Source organism: Lynx canadensis, chromosome B4 (genome assembly GCF_007474595.2).
Source record: "Lynx canadensis isolate LIC74 chromosome B4, mLynCan4.pri.v2, whole genome shotgun sequence".
NCBI classification, from domain to species: Eukaryota; Metazoa; Chordata; class Mammalia; order Carnivora; family Felidae; genus Lynx; species Lynx canadensis.
In genome coordinates this window covers 79,730,215-79,745,555 of record NC_044309.1, presented here as the reverse complement: position 1 = coordinate 79,745,555, position 15,341 = coordinate 79,730,215, and positions in this window count along the sequence as shown.

The window sequence follows — 15,341 nt, the reverse complement described above, 5'->3', positions numbered from 1 at the left end:
GTAGGAGGGGTTCTCTCTTAGGTAAGATGGGGACGTTCAGGCGATTGGTTTGCAAACACCGCAGAAACATTATGAAAATCAATTGCAGATTTGTATTCGTTTTTCTCTCGTCACTCCCCTCCTCTCCATTCCACAGAGCGAGCAAAGGAGGAGAGAGAGGGTTGGGGTGGGGTGGGCGGTGGGATGGGCGGGGGCAGTGGCTGGGAGGGGGTAATTGTATTTTTTTTTCTAGCCGCTGCTCTTCCCCCCGACCCAGGATTGGGGAAAGGAGGAGGGCTCCCACGTTTGGGGGTCTTGCCTCCTCCCGGTGATGAGCCCAAGACTGAGGAGGGGAATGAAGACCTCTTTCCCCACTGCCTGGTCCCACAAGAGATGTGAATCCTTCCCCCCAACTCTCAGGGACTCTTACCCTGCCAACCCGCAGAGGGCCAGTGCCTGTTTACAAGAGTTTGAAGAAGTCCATTCTTTTCTTGGCCAGGGCTGTATGTTAAGACTCCCTTTCCCCTTTGGAGAGACTCCCCAGAAGAGTATATGAAGTTTTCCAAAGGTGAGGCAGCCCAGCAGCAAGCCAGTGTCCCAACTTTGTCTGGCTTGCTGTGCTGCCGGCGGCTAGGGACTCAGATTAGTCATAAACGAGTGGTAAGCAGTGCGCCAGCCGCCCAGCCGGTGCCTGGCGAAGTCTGGGAAAAACCTTCTCTAATGTTGTGTTAAATATTTAGTATGAGAGAGTGGCCCTGGGTGAATATTTCATGCCTGCCTTTATTGTCAATCAATGTGCAGAAAGCTACATCCACTGTGGATTTTTTAAATCTCCAACCCCAAAGACAAAGATTGAAATGAGATCTGTGTATTTTCTCTGTCCCAGGTCCTTTGGGTCTGGGGCTCAGCCTCACCTTGGGGGCTGAAAAGAAGCCCAGAGTCAGGGTCCAGGAAGGACATGATGGGGGACTGGGTTTGGGGCTCCTGTCCTTGAGTGATTGGGGGGGCTGGGGGTGGCCAGTGGGGCCAGCTGTGGGTCCATTGGACAGACTAGCAGGGCAGTGGAAAGGAGCTGAGGAACCTGGGTGGGCAGGGCAGGGCCGGGGCCACTCCCTAGTGGAGGCCCCTAGGCCCTGCTCCCAAGGGGGCTGTAGGCAGGCCTTGGTGCCTCTTTCCCATTTCTCAGCCTTTCCTTGCCCTCATCCACATTTGCCAGCCTCCTAGATAGCTGTGGCCCAAGAAGTGAACTCAGTGGTTCTTTCCCCCTCTGCCTCTCATCCCTCTGGGCACCATGGACACAGTTAGGCAGCTGTGAATCACTTTATTGAAAGGTTCTGGACTGGATCCAAGGGGCCTGAGCAATCGCTACAAGCAGAAAGCACCCTTGGATCCCAGGAGAAGCTGCCAGGGCATGATCTGTTCAGGTAAGAGGGGAGGATCACCGTCCCCAAGGACTCAGGAAAGCCAGAAATGGCCCAACCCCTCTCTTTCTCTCTCTCTCTTTTTTTTTACTCCTAACCCTTGGCTAAAATTGATTTCCACTTTAAAAATATTATTTGGATTTTATTTTCCTTTCTGCTCTTGGTGAGGTACTGCGGCCCCCAAACCAGATGGACAAGACACAAAAAATTGCATCCTGTTCCCAGATATAATTCCCCAAATCCATTCTTTCTCAGCCTTCTTGCCTCCCCAAATTTGACCAGCCTTTAGAGCATCACCCAGGGTGGAGTTACCTTGGCCGCGGGTCCCATTGTTGAGCTAGCTCTGGGATACCCAAGGGTAGGCCTCCAGCACCCCTCTACCCATTATTTGCTGGGCCATTCTTCCTGAGCCCTTCTTTAGTCCCAGCCGGATCTTAAATGAGGGCAAAGAGGACCGGGACTGGGGCTTTGCTAAAGTGTAGGACTTCTCTGTCAGGGAGGGGCTGCAAGAAGAAAATCCTGTTGCTTTTCCTGCTTCCTCTACCCCTTTTTATAGGGTGACCTGAGGCTAGCGTTTTTAATTATAATGATGGGGAACTATGGACTATGGCTTTTATGGGGTTCGTGCTGACCTCATTAAACTCAAGTTTATTGGAGGCAAAATGTTCCCCAAACAATGATAGGAACCAGCAAGAGGGAAGTGAGAGGTACCCCTATCCCTTGCAGAGGTGTGGATAAGGGATCAGAGTCTCAGCTTCAGCTTTTCCCCAGTTCCCCCCCCCCCCAGGGCCCTGCTTCCCTCTCCATCCTGGTCTCCGGGGTGTTGTGGGGCCTAAGCCCCCAAGGCAAATTCTGTACTGCCAGGGCCGACAGTAGGGAGGGGGTATGCTTCCTGTGAGGAGCCAGCTGTGGGCCTGAGCACTTGAATTTGACCACCAAAGTTTATTCCAGGGCCACCATAAAAGTGAGCAAGGCGGCTGCAAAGAGCCACAGGCAGCTTTATTTCCTTGAAACAAAAACGAAGGCAAGAAAGAATGTCAAAGAGGTTGATGTCCAGGAAACTCTTAGGGTCTCCCAACAGAGGCTTCTGAGAATTAATATTCTTCCCCCTAAAAGTCAGGCATGAAGATCAATTTTTTGTTTCCAGTTTTGGTCTGACTTTTAATTTTTCAACGACTTTTTAAAGATCCTAGCAACTGGAGGTTGCTGTTGGGGTCAAGGAAAGAAGGCCCTAGTTGCTGAGGTCAGCAAGGCATTGATTGGCAAGAATGCCCATGGTGTGGGCTGGCCCCTTCCCTGCCCAACCGTAGGTCCAGGCCCCCTCCAAAGCGTACACTGAGTTGTTCGCCCCAGGTTGCACCCCAGGAGTGCTTCCCCCAACATGAGACTCAGTTGTGGCCCCAAATCAGTCCCTAAGAGCCCTGGCAAGCCTCACTCCTCGGTGCGGAGGTGGCTTCCCCTCCCCCACCTCGCGGGGGTGCCTATGGCCCTTCCACAATCCTGGAGTCCCATCTTTCACCCGAAATCCTCCAGGGCAGAACCATCCATCCTGCCTACCTCACCGGCTCTTGGGGGCCTCAGTCACCACCTCCAGCCTGCCTGCCTGCCCGGCCCCTAGCAGGCAGCTGCTTCAGTCTGGGCAGCTGATGCGGTACCCTGACCAGGGCCGTGACAGACTCCAGGGATGTTCCAGTCCACACACGGATACCAGAAGCGGCTTCAGAAGGGGGCGGTAGTTCCCGAATTCCCAGTTCCCGCCTGGGACACCCCACACACGGTGTTGGCTGGCCTTTCGGCTTGCCCACCTCCCGATTCTAGAGAGCAGACTGGGGTAACCGGGAAAGGGTCCCATCCCACGGACCGAGCACTGGGAGGGAAAGCCAGGAAGGAGAAAAGAGGGGCCGTTAGAGCTCCGGTGGGTTTGGACCGTAACTTCAGTCCCATGTGGAGTCAGTAAAAGATAAGCAACGGGAGCGGGAACAACCTCAGCGGGCCAGAGGCTTGGCCGGCCAGGGTGAGCCCCTGTTAGAAATCGGCATGCACTTTCTGCGCGAATTTTTCTCCCTTAGAGCAATACTGAGGCGTTTCATAATCCCTTTCATAATCCCAGCCGGAGAATTAGAAAGGGGTGGGATTGCTGGTTCTTGGCCCCCACGTCTTCTCAGCCTTGGCCACCGCCCCAAGGCCAGGGGCCCAAGACAGGTCACCCAAGCCGGCCGCCGCTGCTCCGAGGTTCCTCAGGCTCCTGGAGGGGATAGGGGCAGGACAAGGGCAGCTCCTCTGCCCCCACAGCCCCACCCACCTTCCTCCGCTGAGGGATTGTCCCAGGAGGCTAGCAACGCGACCCCATTTCTCCCCATAAAAGTCCCATTTTACGAGCCAGTTTCACTGGGCCCCTCACCAAATGCTCTAAAATGAGGGAAATGCCTTAAAAGCAGTCTGAAATGGAGCCACTGCCATTGGACCTTGGTGTCCAAACCCAGTCGCAGCAGCACAGAAATGCCCCTTCTGGGCGGGATTTGCCCTGTTGGGCCACCCAGATCCCTGGCCTGGCCGCCGCTGAGCCCAGCTTGGCCGGAGCCGCCATTCCCTGGCTTTAGCGCCTACTTAGGCTCGGACCCAGTCCGCGCAGATCAAAGTGAGCTCGCGGCATTTTTATGAGATGAACTTCAGTGGCTCTTTACTTGTAATCAGATGCCTAGGTCGAAAATGCAAAAGGGAACAGCCCATCAATCCAAAAAGGAAAAGGAAGAGAGAGAGAGAGAGAGAGAGAGAGAGAGAGAGAGAGGAGAGTGAGAAGAGAGAGAGAAAGAGAGAGAGGGGAGAGTGAGAAGAGAGGAGAGACAGAGAGAGAGAGAGAGGGAGAGGGAGAAGAGGGGACTGGGGTGAAAAAATTCAGGTGACACATAGCAGGAAGATCGTGGTCACCAACAAAAAAAGACCCCTTGCTTGCAGCAGAAATGGTTTGTGGGTCTCTCCCAGCCTCCAGGCCCCGCCATCTGCCTGCACGCTTCGCTCCGATTTCCGGGGGGCCAGGAAACCTGACTCGCCTGTGTTCTGAAGCTTGATCCGAAAGCTTCCACAGTGTGGACGCGCCATGTGGGGCGAGTGTGGCCGCCTGCACTCTCTTGCCCCGGCGGGGAAGTCGCCTTCGGCTCAGGATTTAAAAGTCTCTCCCATTTTGCTGCTTTCCTCTCTGCGGTCTTCGTGGTTCTCTCGTCACTGCGGCCAGAAGTTGAGTTACAGGAAGATTCACCAGAGATTTATCGCCTGGCTCCAAACTTGGAGAGCCCCGTTGTCATAAACAGCCATCTATTGTCTAGACTTTTATCTCCGGGTATGGATCGTGCATTATTGAGGCTCAGGAGACACGGGTCTGGCTCTGTGGGGTGTGTGTGCGGCTGAGCGCTTGCCCTTTGCCCCCAAGGGTTTTGGGGGGGGTAGGTTTAGGAAAGTGCACAAATTTGTGTGTGCTCCTGGGGCTGGGCAGGTACACCTGGGTGTCCAAGTGGGGAGGCTCAGGGTGGGGAGGGTCTCGCTGTGCCTGGGAACATTCTGGTGCATGTACTTTTGTGTTGGGTGAGAATTTGTCACGGTGCGCTTTGTTTCTGGGGCATTTTAAGTGTTCCTGTCTGGGTTTTTGCAGGTTTTATGAACCTGCATCCGCTTGGCCTGTTTATGTCCCTTCGAAGCAGATCATCTGGCGTTTTTCAATATTGGGGCCCATTGTGTACGTGTTTGGCTTTTCTTAAGGGAACGGATTTAGGTGGTACCTTTCTAGTCTGGCTCCCTCAGATTCCCACCTCCCCTAAATCACACCTCAGCCTCTGCCTTCCCCAGAGCCTCTGGCTTTGCTCTACTCCCTGAAAGTCCAGAGGCGGCTACCAATTTTCTGTCACAGGGACAGGGACGAAACACATTTTTGCAGGATGAGGTCTGGCTATCTCTGTCTTTCCCAAACTAGGGGGAAACGTCCCAGCTCATAAACTCCCTCACTTCCTGGGGCTCCCCTTCCCAGGGCTGAGAGGGACATCAGAGAGGCCTCCCCCATTTCATTCTGACCTTTTAAAATAGTCTCCACACAACACTGAATAATACCAAAGTGGGCCTGCTTCTCCCTTCCTGGGGCTTTCTGGCAGCAAATGTCCTCACCCTGGCCACCTCTTCTTGAGCTCAGCCAGTAGGACATTTGCCCAGATTAAATGTCTGTGGGAGAGATGCCTTTCACCTTAGATCTCAGGGTCAGAGACTGTTTTTGAAAGCCTGGCTCCTTTAACACCGCCAGAAATAATCAAATCATCCCCCCCTTTGTTTTTCATTATCAGAACGCAGGATGGGAGGGCTCTAGACACTAGGCCTGGAGCTCCACTGACCACCCCAGTGCTTCTTGCTGCTCCTACCGGGGTCCCAGGCCCTATTTCAGGTGCCAGTATCCCTTGAGCACCTTAACCAGGTAGGTAAAGTGGGAGGGGACTGATCCTAGAGGCCAGAGGTGACAAAATGAGGGCCTTGTGGAGCACCAGATTGAACCAGAGGCCCCCAGCATTGCTTTCTGAGCATCCCTCCCTACCCTTGCCCTAGAGTTCCCATTTAAAAAGCATTGGTTAGCCCTAAAAAGGGCTCTGTGGGGCGCAGAGCAGGAGGAAACAAGCTGTCAGGTTCAGGAAAAAGGAGGTGAGCCCTTCACAGACACCCCTATGCTATATTCTCTCTCTCTCTCTCTCTCTCTCTCTCTCTCTCTCTCCTCCACTGCTACCCTGCAGGGAAAAGCTGGAGGATTCCACTTCAGGTTCCTTTCTCCCGCGCCCCTCGTTTTCGGCTGAGCAGCGCGCTGACCCCGGCCCGCAGCCAGCCAGCCGGGGTCGCCACTGCTGCTGCGGGTCCGGAACTCACTTTCCTCCGGCTGGCCGGCTGCGGCGCCGCCTGCCTCGGTCTCTCCCTGCCTCCCTGCGGCCTTGCTGCTACCCCACCCCCCGCCCGCCGCGCCCCCTTCTCAGGCTAACAAATATTTGATATACTTGTTTCTCTGCACCCCAGGCCTAGGCTGAGCCGGCTTATGCTGGATGATCGCTGCGGGAGGACCGGGTCCTTGGCCGGCGGCTTTGCTCCCAACCCCATCCGCCGCAGTCTCTCCTTCATTCAGCCGGGTAAAACGCTTCTCCCTCCTTTCCTGCTTCTCCCCCTTTCTTTCCGCCTCTGGATCTGAGAAATAAATAAATCCAAGTCTCCTACCTCGTCAGCCCTCCCCACTGGCGCTGCCTCACTTCTCCTCCTCCTTACCGAGCGAACCGCCTTGTTTTCAGAAGGAAATTTTAATAGAACAGAGGCTGTAAATGAACTTTTCTCTGAGATGGCTAATTCGCTTTCCAATTCTTACGTCCTGCTGCTTTTCACGGTGGAATGGAAAGGATTTAGAAGTCTGCGGTAGGGGAGGGGGGTGTGGGGAGACGGAGCCCAGAGTTACAGACAGTGGTGAGAGATACAGAAGACCGAGAGATACGGAGAGCAAAAGAGACGTTTGGTTGGGGAGAGGAGGGAGAGAGGGAGGGAGAGAGAGAGGGAGGGAGGGAGGAAGGGTGGGAGGGAGGGAGTCCCAGCTGGCGGGAGCAGAGCCAGAGAGAGAGAGAAAAGGAGAGAAAAGTTTCCTGGAGTCTTCATTAGTTGACTTCTCTGTCCGCGGCTTCCCCCAGCCAGCAGGGCTCACCCCCAATAAAGGAAGGAAGGGGGTCTTTATTTTTTTTTCTAAGGCCCCAAAGAGTCCGGTGTTTACAAGACTAGAAATGCTACAGCCATGTCCCGGCAGAAAGAAAGGCTGAAATGGAGGACCGACGCCTTCCTTATAAGGTACGATGCTAACTTGACCTTCACTTTGTCATGGCGCCCCCCGCCCACCCAGACTGCTGCAGGCAGCCTGAGGCAGCGAGCGCCCTGCAGACCCTGGCCTCTGCCTCCCTGTTTCCTCTCTTTTTCTTCCAAATTTCTCTTTCCTTTTTAAACGTCCCTCCTTTCCCATCTTTTTATTTCCTTTTTTTACCTTTTCCTTTTTATTTCCTTTCTTCCCCCCCCCCCCCAGGTTTCTCCTGCTCTTTTTTTTCACTCGTTCCTTTTATTCTTGCCTTCCAATTTCATGGTTTCCCTTGACTCCCTCTTGCCTGGCTCTCTATCATAACCTCTCTCTCTCTCTCTCTCTCTCACTCGCTCACTCCCCCCCCCACACCCCAGCCTTCTGGTCTTCTGCATACCAGAAACAATAAAGCATGTTTTCAGTTTTGTCTCCATCCCCATCCCCACCAACCTCCACAGTCCTAGCCTGGCTTCTGCCCCCATCCAGGTGTCCCTGGGGAAGAGGTGCAGAAAAGAAGGCAATTTGGGATCAAAGGAGGCTTCACTCTGGACCCAGTGCCCACTTGGGGATGACAATGAACTTGGTTTTGGTAAGACCCTGTCTTCCTCCCACTGGCCTAACCTAAGTCTCTGTGACCCTAGTAGTCTTGAACTGAGGGCGAAGCCCTTCACTGTGGGGAAATATGGGGAGAGCAGAGACCACTGCTCCTGAGACTAAAGGGGAGATTTAAGTACCAATTGTTAAGTACTCAGCCCTTCTCTGAGCTCCCAGCCGCTAAAATTTTAGAGATTTCCCTTAAGACATCTGGACAGGGAACTGAGAGAATTAGGGATTTCTGGAGATTCACACTCATGTAAAAATCGGAAAAAGAAATGCTATCAGGCCTCTCTCTACCTTGCCTCTTGCTGCCTACCAGGCTCCAACAGAGCTTCTGACATTAACTCTAATCATATCTTGTGTGGCTATAAAATAAATGATATTATCAACACCCCTATAATTATCTATTATTCGCTTACTTGTGATAATTACAATACTAGATGAGGCAGGTCTATACAAAGTAAAGCCAGACAAGTATCTTGGAAAAATGAGCCTGGATCACTGGGGCCTTTGAAATCTCTAAGAATCTATAAGCTCCTGCTTAGGACCTCCTTGGTCTAGGAGTCACCATGGTGTGGGTGATAGGGTGACACTGGGAGACCCTACTACCTCCTTTTCCTCTATATGCCATCTAGCCGCCCCCCCCCTCCTCTGAGCTGACACCAGAGAGGATCAGACAATAAAAGGGAAATGCCTTCTCTCCCTCCATAGGGCAGGGGACAGGATTCCAAAGGGGGGAAGTTGAGAGGGTCTTGCGTTGTTACATTCCCAGACTTTATAGTTCTGTCTAGTGTTACATTGTTTCTTCAGGCAAAGATCTTTGTTCTCCTTCAGTCATATTTCTCCCTTCCCCCTCCCTTTCTTTCTCTCTCCCTCCCCCCCTGTTTTGGTCCCTTTAAAGGAGACTCAGATCATCTTGTGCTCTTAATAGATGACTATAAAAGTAAAATTAATTCCCCCCTGCCCTTTAATATCAATATCTCTTCGTTAAATATGCACATTGGTGAGAATAAACAGAATTAAGTGTTGCAACCCAAACCAGCAATTACATCCAAGAGGTTTTTTTTTTTTTTTTTTCTTCCATGGGGTCTGGCTTATCTGGGGGGTGTTCACTCTGCCGCGAGATAACCAGGGGTTATTTGTATTATTATTTTTTTTTTTACAAGCTCACTGGGGCCTGAGCCAGCACCAACCTGGTAGAAAAAGCAACCACGAAGCCAGAGAGGGAAGAGAGCTCCAGACAGCGATGAAAAGGAACCACGCGGTTAAGTAATGTGGGGCGGAGGGTGGGGGGGAGGAGGAGGCGGCAGGTCTCGGAACAAACGTGGCCGGGCCGAGAGCGAGACAGGCACTCACAGACAGAGGTTTACGTATTTGTATTAACTTTTTTTTTTTTTTTAATTCGGGCTCGATGAAGAAAAGGGAAGATTCGGGGGAGTGGAGAGGGAATTATCCGAGATCACAGCACGAACGCCCCAGAAGGGGAGAAGGGAGAAGACGGAATAACCGCGCGGGGATGCCGGGACAGCACCGGGCCCTGGCCCTGGCTCCGATTCCCACCCGCCGCTGCCCCACACGCTGAGGGCTGGGCCCTCCAAGCCCCCCCTCGCGGCCGCCAGGGCTTCCTCCCTCTCCTTATCATCTCCATCTTTATGACGAGGCTTGTTAACAAGACCAGCGAGCTGGCCACGCACATCTATCTCAGCGCTCACGCTCAGCCAAGCATCGGCCGGCGCGGGGACTAGCGAGGCACTAATTAATTGATTCCTCTGGACAGTAAAATATGGCAGCGTCTACACGGAACCCATAAACAATATCTCTGCGGGGTGTGAGTGCATTGTCTCTCAAAGAATTTTTCCATAGGCATGTGTCAAGTAGCGGATTTTTCGCCACTAAAGAAAGACCCAAGTGGGACTCATTTCTCCGGGGCGAGACAGAGCTAGCTCAGTGTCAGAAAATGCTGTAAGCTGTTACTGCCTCTCCGAAAGTGTTTAGGAGTGGATTTTGTTGAGAAAAACTTGGGTCATGCGGTAACTTTTCCCTGCTGCTGGTGTAGACCTGGCCAACCTTAGGGATGGGAGTCAGAGCTGAGGGGCTAGGTGGGCCAGAATCTTCTCCCTGGTTGGCTGAGAGGGAGTGGAGCTGCTCTGTGGTTTGCGAGAGTCGTAGAAGAGTAGAAGACCAGGTCCAGCCTTTGCTTTAGGCTGTCTCTCTAGACTCCAGATTTTAAAAATAAATTTTAAAAAATGTAAACAGACTTTGGCTTTCAGGAGCAGTGCGTGCCCAGTGCACACCTGAAACTTGCCTATTACCCCAACCTGCCTGTTACACACCTTGTCAGGCCATTGCATTTCCCTCCTGCCGCCCCCTCCCCCTCCTTTCCAACTGGCAGCCTGGAGTAACTGTAATATATTTACCTTAGGTCTAAAAGAACAAGTCCTGAGACACGGAGGGAAGGGAAGTAACCTAATTAGATAATGTTAATTCTTTACCAGGCTGTGATTATTCAGTCAGACTCCGCTGCAAACAGGACTTAGGATTCTAAACATAGACCCTGACTTCAAGAGATGTAACAGGGGAATAGAGATCAGCGACCAGCGATTATTGTATAAACAGTCCATGTAGACATAGAAGGGGTTTTCAAAAGATGGAAATAATAGAAAAACAGGAAAACAGAAAAGAGGCTCCGTTAATGGAGACTGTCATTGCCAAAGCACGAGCTTCCTCCAGCTACTGTTTGGAAAACAGCCAAATAAACGCGTATTATAAATACAATAATATGCGAGCTCAAAGAATTTACTTCCCTGGATTTGGTACCTGCACACCATGTAAACAAACTAATTTACAGGACATATTTTTCATACATTGGGTAGATATTCAATTTGTATATATAATGATGCCTTTTCCATGTACTTTTTATGTGGATACATTAATATCGGGATGCACTTTCCATGCATGATTTTATACATCCTATGGAGTGTATACATCTATGTAGCTCAAGAGATGCAGGACTGTGTATTCCCGGTGTGGGATGGATATGCGAGTGTACTGTTTATGTAAATGAATCTTTACATGTGGTGTTTATCCATGCTATGTGTAACCTTTTCCCAGAAGGTTGCTTTCCCGTGCAAATAAAAGTGCCTCTGTATGTACATTTTCTACAGAAATATATTTTCCATGCCCAGGGTGTACATATAACATGGATATCTGTGCGTTCGAGACTGTTTCAATATATCGGTTATGTTGGCAGAAACATCTCTGTCGTGCCCCGTATACGGACTCTGCATCTTTCACAGGGAGCTTTCCTAGCAGGAACTACCGGCGAGTTCCGTCTGCGCAGACCTGTCCTTGGAAGGAAGTCAGTCCTCCACTCTGGGATATGGAAACTGACAAAGTGAGGGCTTGTCTCTTAGTCTCCAGGAAGTGGCTCTGGCTCAGAGAGGAGGGATCACCTACCGGCGGCCGGCTGGGTCACCCTGGCTAAAGGTCCGGCTGTGTTTGGTCTCATCCAAGCCCAGTTCCCCGGCTCCTTTAGGAGCCACAGGCTTCGGGAATCTCCGCCGCCGCTGGCGGTGAGAAGCCCAGCGGGAGGGCGGGCCGCCGCTGTGGGGACGCCGCGTGCCCAGCAGAGGGAGGGCACTTAGCAGAGAGGCCTGGTTCCCACAGCCCGGCAGCGCCTCGACTCGGGCTGTCCTTCCAGGTCTCCCACAAACTCGCGGGGCGCCCCCAGGCCTAGGGTGCTCGGGGCTGGGCGGCCGGGCGGGGCGGGGCTCGGCGGCCTCCACCGCTCCCGCCAGCAGGGGTCATCCCGTCCTTTGCGGGGGCCCGGCGGCCCTCGGGCGCCGACCAGAGCTGCCGGCGCTGTTGGGCGGCGAGCTGCGCGGGGCAGCAGGGGCTGAGAGGCGCGCCGGGTCCCCTCTCCCCGGGACCCTGCAGCGGATCCGGCGCCGGGGCCCGGCCGGCCGGCGAAGTGGACCGACTTCCCAGAGCCCTCTCCACCGGGCCGGGCCACTGGGAGCTCCAGGCGCCCGCGTCATCCACCAGCGGCCGCCGCGCCTTTGTCTCGGAGCGTCCCCGAGAGCCGCGACCGCGAGCTCGGCGCCGGGCTGCAAGCGGTGCGAGGCGTTCGGGGTCGGCGGGCGCCGGCAGCACGCTTCTCCACGGAAAACCCGCAACTCCGTCTCGACGGAGGCAGCCGCCGGAAGGCGGCCGCGGGGGTCTAAGGCTCGGCATCCGCGCAGCTGCAGGATCCGCCTCCTGCAGCCCACCTCGCTCTGAATTACACCGGACCCTTCGGCGCCTCCATGTGCCCGCCGCGCGGAGAGGGCTGGGGGCTCCGGGGTGCGTTTCCCGCGCGGGCCCGGGGCCTAAGAACCGCTCCTGCTTTCCTGGTAATGGCGGGGAGGATGGGCGGGGGCTCTGGCCTGTCCGGAACCCAAGGTCCCGGGGGTTTGCTTTGTTCGGAGATCGAGCTGGCGGTCCCTGCTCTGCTCTGGGTCTGAGCCATCGATCGCGCGCCCAGTTTCCGGCTGCATTACTATCCACGGGACCCGGGCTGCCTGGCCCATCTCCCGCCCGCTCGCTCAATAGCTGCCTTAAATACCCTAGCTGTGTCTATGCAGGTCAGAGTGGAGTAGAACTGGGTGGATAGCCAGGGCCAAATACACAGCTCATTTGGATGATATAAGCTTACAAATACACAGCAGCAGAATTATTTCCACCCTCATTGCATTATCCAGATAATTCTCTCCATTTCTTGCCCCTCAAGACCCAGTTTGTGACACGGAGCTCTTTGTCTTAAAGTCCGTGGAGTAAATAGTAGTTTGAGGGCTTAAATCAGACAAACGGTTGCAAAATAGATGCAATCCTTGCCCAGATGCAGAGTTCAGCCTTACCCTGAGTATTTGGGTTGCCGCTCCCACCATTACACTCTCCTTGGCAGAGAGACCCAAGGATTTGTTGTTCAGCCATGGGGAGGAGGTTATAGTGTCTCTCCTTCTCTGATAGTCTCTCAGTTATTGACTCTTGGGACCTGTGTAGACACCACCCAACAAAGTACCTCCTCTCTCAGAGCTGCAGTGTCTCTGGGACTAAATCAAGGGAATAAATTAAAGGCCAGTTATTCCTAACTTCTTTAAATTTACTCCTTTCTTTTTAGCCAGAAATGCCTTCACTGTTAACTCTCCCCCCCGTATAGATGTGTCCTAAGAAGAGCTTAGTCTCTGGCCTGGATTCACTGGGATTCAACACGCCCACCCCCGCCTTAATTCAGACGCAGGCGCAGCCACCCGGTCCCTCTCCCAGCTCATGGCTGCCAGAAGCTATCCTGTCCCCAGCTTTGCCTATACTCTGTGGGGGCCTTTGTATGAGTAACTCCCAAAGCTTGGGATCTCCTTCCTGCCCAAACCCCTCAGCTGCACAAGACAAGCTGTGGGTTAGGGGCTAAAGGAGAATGGGATTCAATCTAAATCTGTTAGTTTTTCTAGTTGCAGGAGTAAGGAAAAGAAGGGAGAGAGAGAGAGAGAGAGAGAGAGAGAGAGAGAGAGAGAGAGATTTCAAGGCAGGGGTGTGGCTTGGATACTGGGCTCTGTGGGGGCTCCTTATTCCAAAGTAGCCCCAGAAGGGTGGAGAAGGAATTTGGAGGAGACTCCATAATTGGAGCCAGGCTGTGAGAAAGGGAAACTCAGGGACCAGAGGCACAAGCGTGGAGGCAGAGGAAGGATGACCCACCCGGAAGGAAGGGGCAATGTGGAGGTACAGAGGGCCCCTGGGCTCTGCTGGGACCTGGACTCTGGTTCTGCCCTGGGTCTCTGGCATGGCCCAGAAGAAGTTGCTGGCTGGGGAAGATGGAGCCTATCTCACCAGCTCCAAGGGGTTTTTAGTCCCCTGCCTATTCATTGTGCAGTGTTCAAAATGTGCTCTCAGAGTGAAGCCATGGGGTTAGACCATGGACTTGAAGTGTCCTTCCACCAACCCCTGCCCCCTATCCCAGGGCACTCCTGCCATCCCTGCTCCAACCTGCTAGAGTCCCTACTCTGGCTTCACTTCTGGGGATCCTGCAGCCCAGACTTCCTCTTTCTGGCCCTGAAAGTGGTTACAGTCTCCTCTGGGCTGTCTACATTATTTTTATGGCCCCATGACTCCTTAGCTGTCCCTCTCCTCCCCCCCAACCTACTATCCCCCAATTTTCTCTCTGCTAGTAATTGCTTGGGACTAGAGACGGCAGCTCATGAACAGATCTTGGTTGCTCGTATGTTTTTTGTTGCCCCTGCACCGTTCTTCCTTTATTATTATACACTTATTATTTTTATTATTCACCTGAACTGGAGAAAATAAAGTAGGGGACAGTCAGGAGCCTGGGAATCCCATTCTTTCTAGGCAGAAAAGACCATGTATGGGGACCCAGTTCAAATTTTTTTTCTCAAAAAAATCACATCATCATTCAGTCATGTTTTAATTATTATTATTAATATTAATATGATGAAGCAACTCTGTACAAGGACTCTATAAAGGGAAAACGTGCTAAAGACAGACGTTTGACTAGGAGGGCACACTACAGAGAGCTGGGGAGGGCATCTACCCACAGAGACTAGACTAGGTACTAGCAAGGGACACAGAGAACAGGACACAGATTGACAGAGAAGCTCATGGAAGTCAAGTTTAAAGCGACAGGAAGAGAATATTGCATATCTTTACACCCCCACCCCCTTTGGAGTGTTCTGGTCTCTCTTCTCTAGTAGGCTGTGGGAGTCAGGCTGGAGGGGTGAAGCTTGAGTCCAGCACCCCAGAGCCCACAAGGTCACAGGAGGGGCTGCACGAAGGGGTACATGGATGACCAGGCAAAGGGGAGAGTGCCTCACACTCAGGGCCAGCCCACAAGGGATTGTGCAGACAGCAGGAATGGCGCTGACTTCTGTGAACTTGTTGTATATGGGTGAAACAAGTTTATGTCAGTGGGGAAGGTGTGGCAGGTGCCCAGTGGCGATGAGGGCATGTGATTGTACCGCCACTCTGCAGGGCTGCATTTGGGGACATATGAGGCTGCCGGCTTACAAGTACTGTTGGGGGGGGTGGGGTGGGACCAGTGGGGGTGCCGGGCTCCGCTGTGCCTGGGTTTGCCCATGCCTCTGCACAGTCTTGTCCAGGGACTTGACGCTGTGTGCTGGTGGGAGAGCGGCAGGCTCTGTGGATTGCCATTGGAGGGGGTGTTAGGAGAGACTCTTCCAGGGCAGGAAGAACTTCCAAGCTGGCAGGCCAGTTCACAGTGTCCAGGCTGGGCTTAACTCTCATCAGCTCCCTGTTTCTGCCCTTCTTGCTCCTGCAAGGGTGGGTGGGTGGGCAGAGGGGAAGTCGGGGGAACTCTCACCAAGAGGGATAAAAACGGAGTGCAGGAAGGTGCCGAGCTTCTCCACTGCTTCTCTCTCCTAAGCCAGCCTAGATCTAGTGGGCTGGGGCTGGGGCCTGAAGGGGGCTTTGAATAAAAGGCCCTCTGCAGAAGA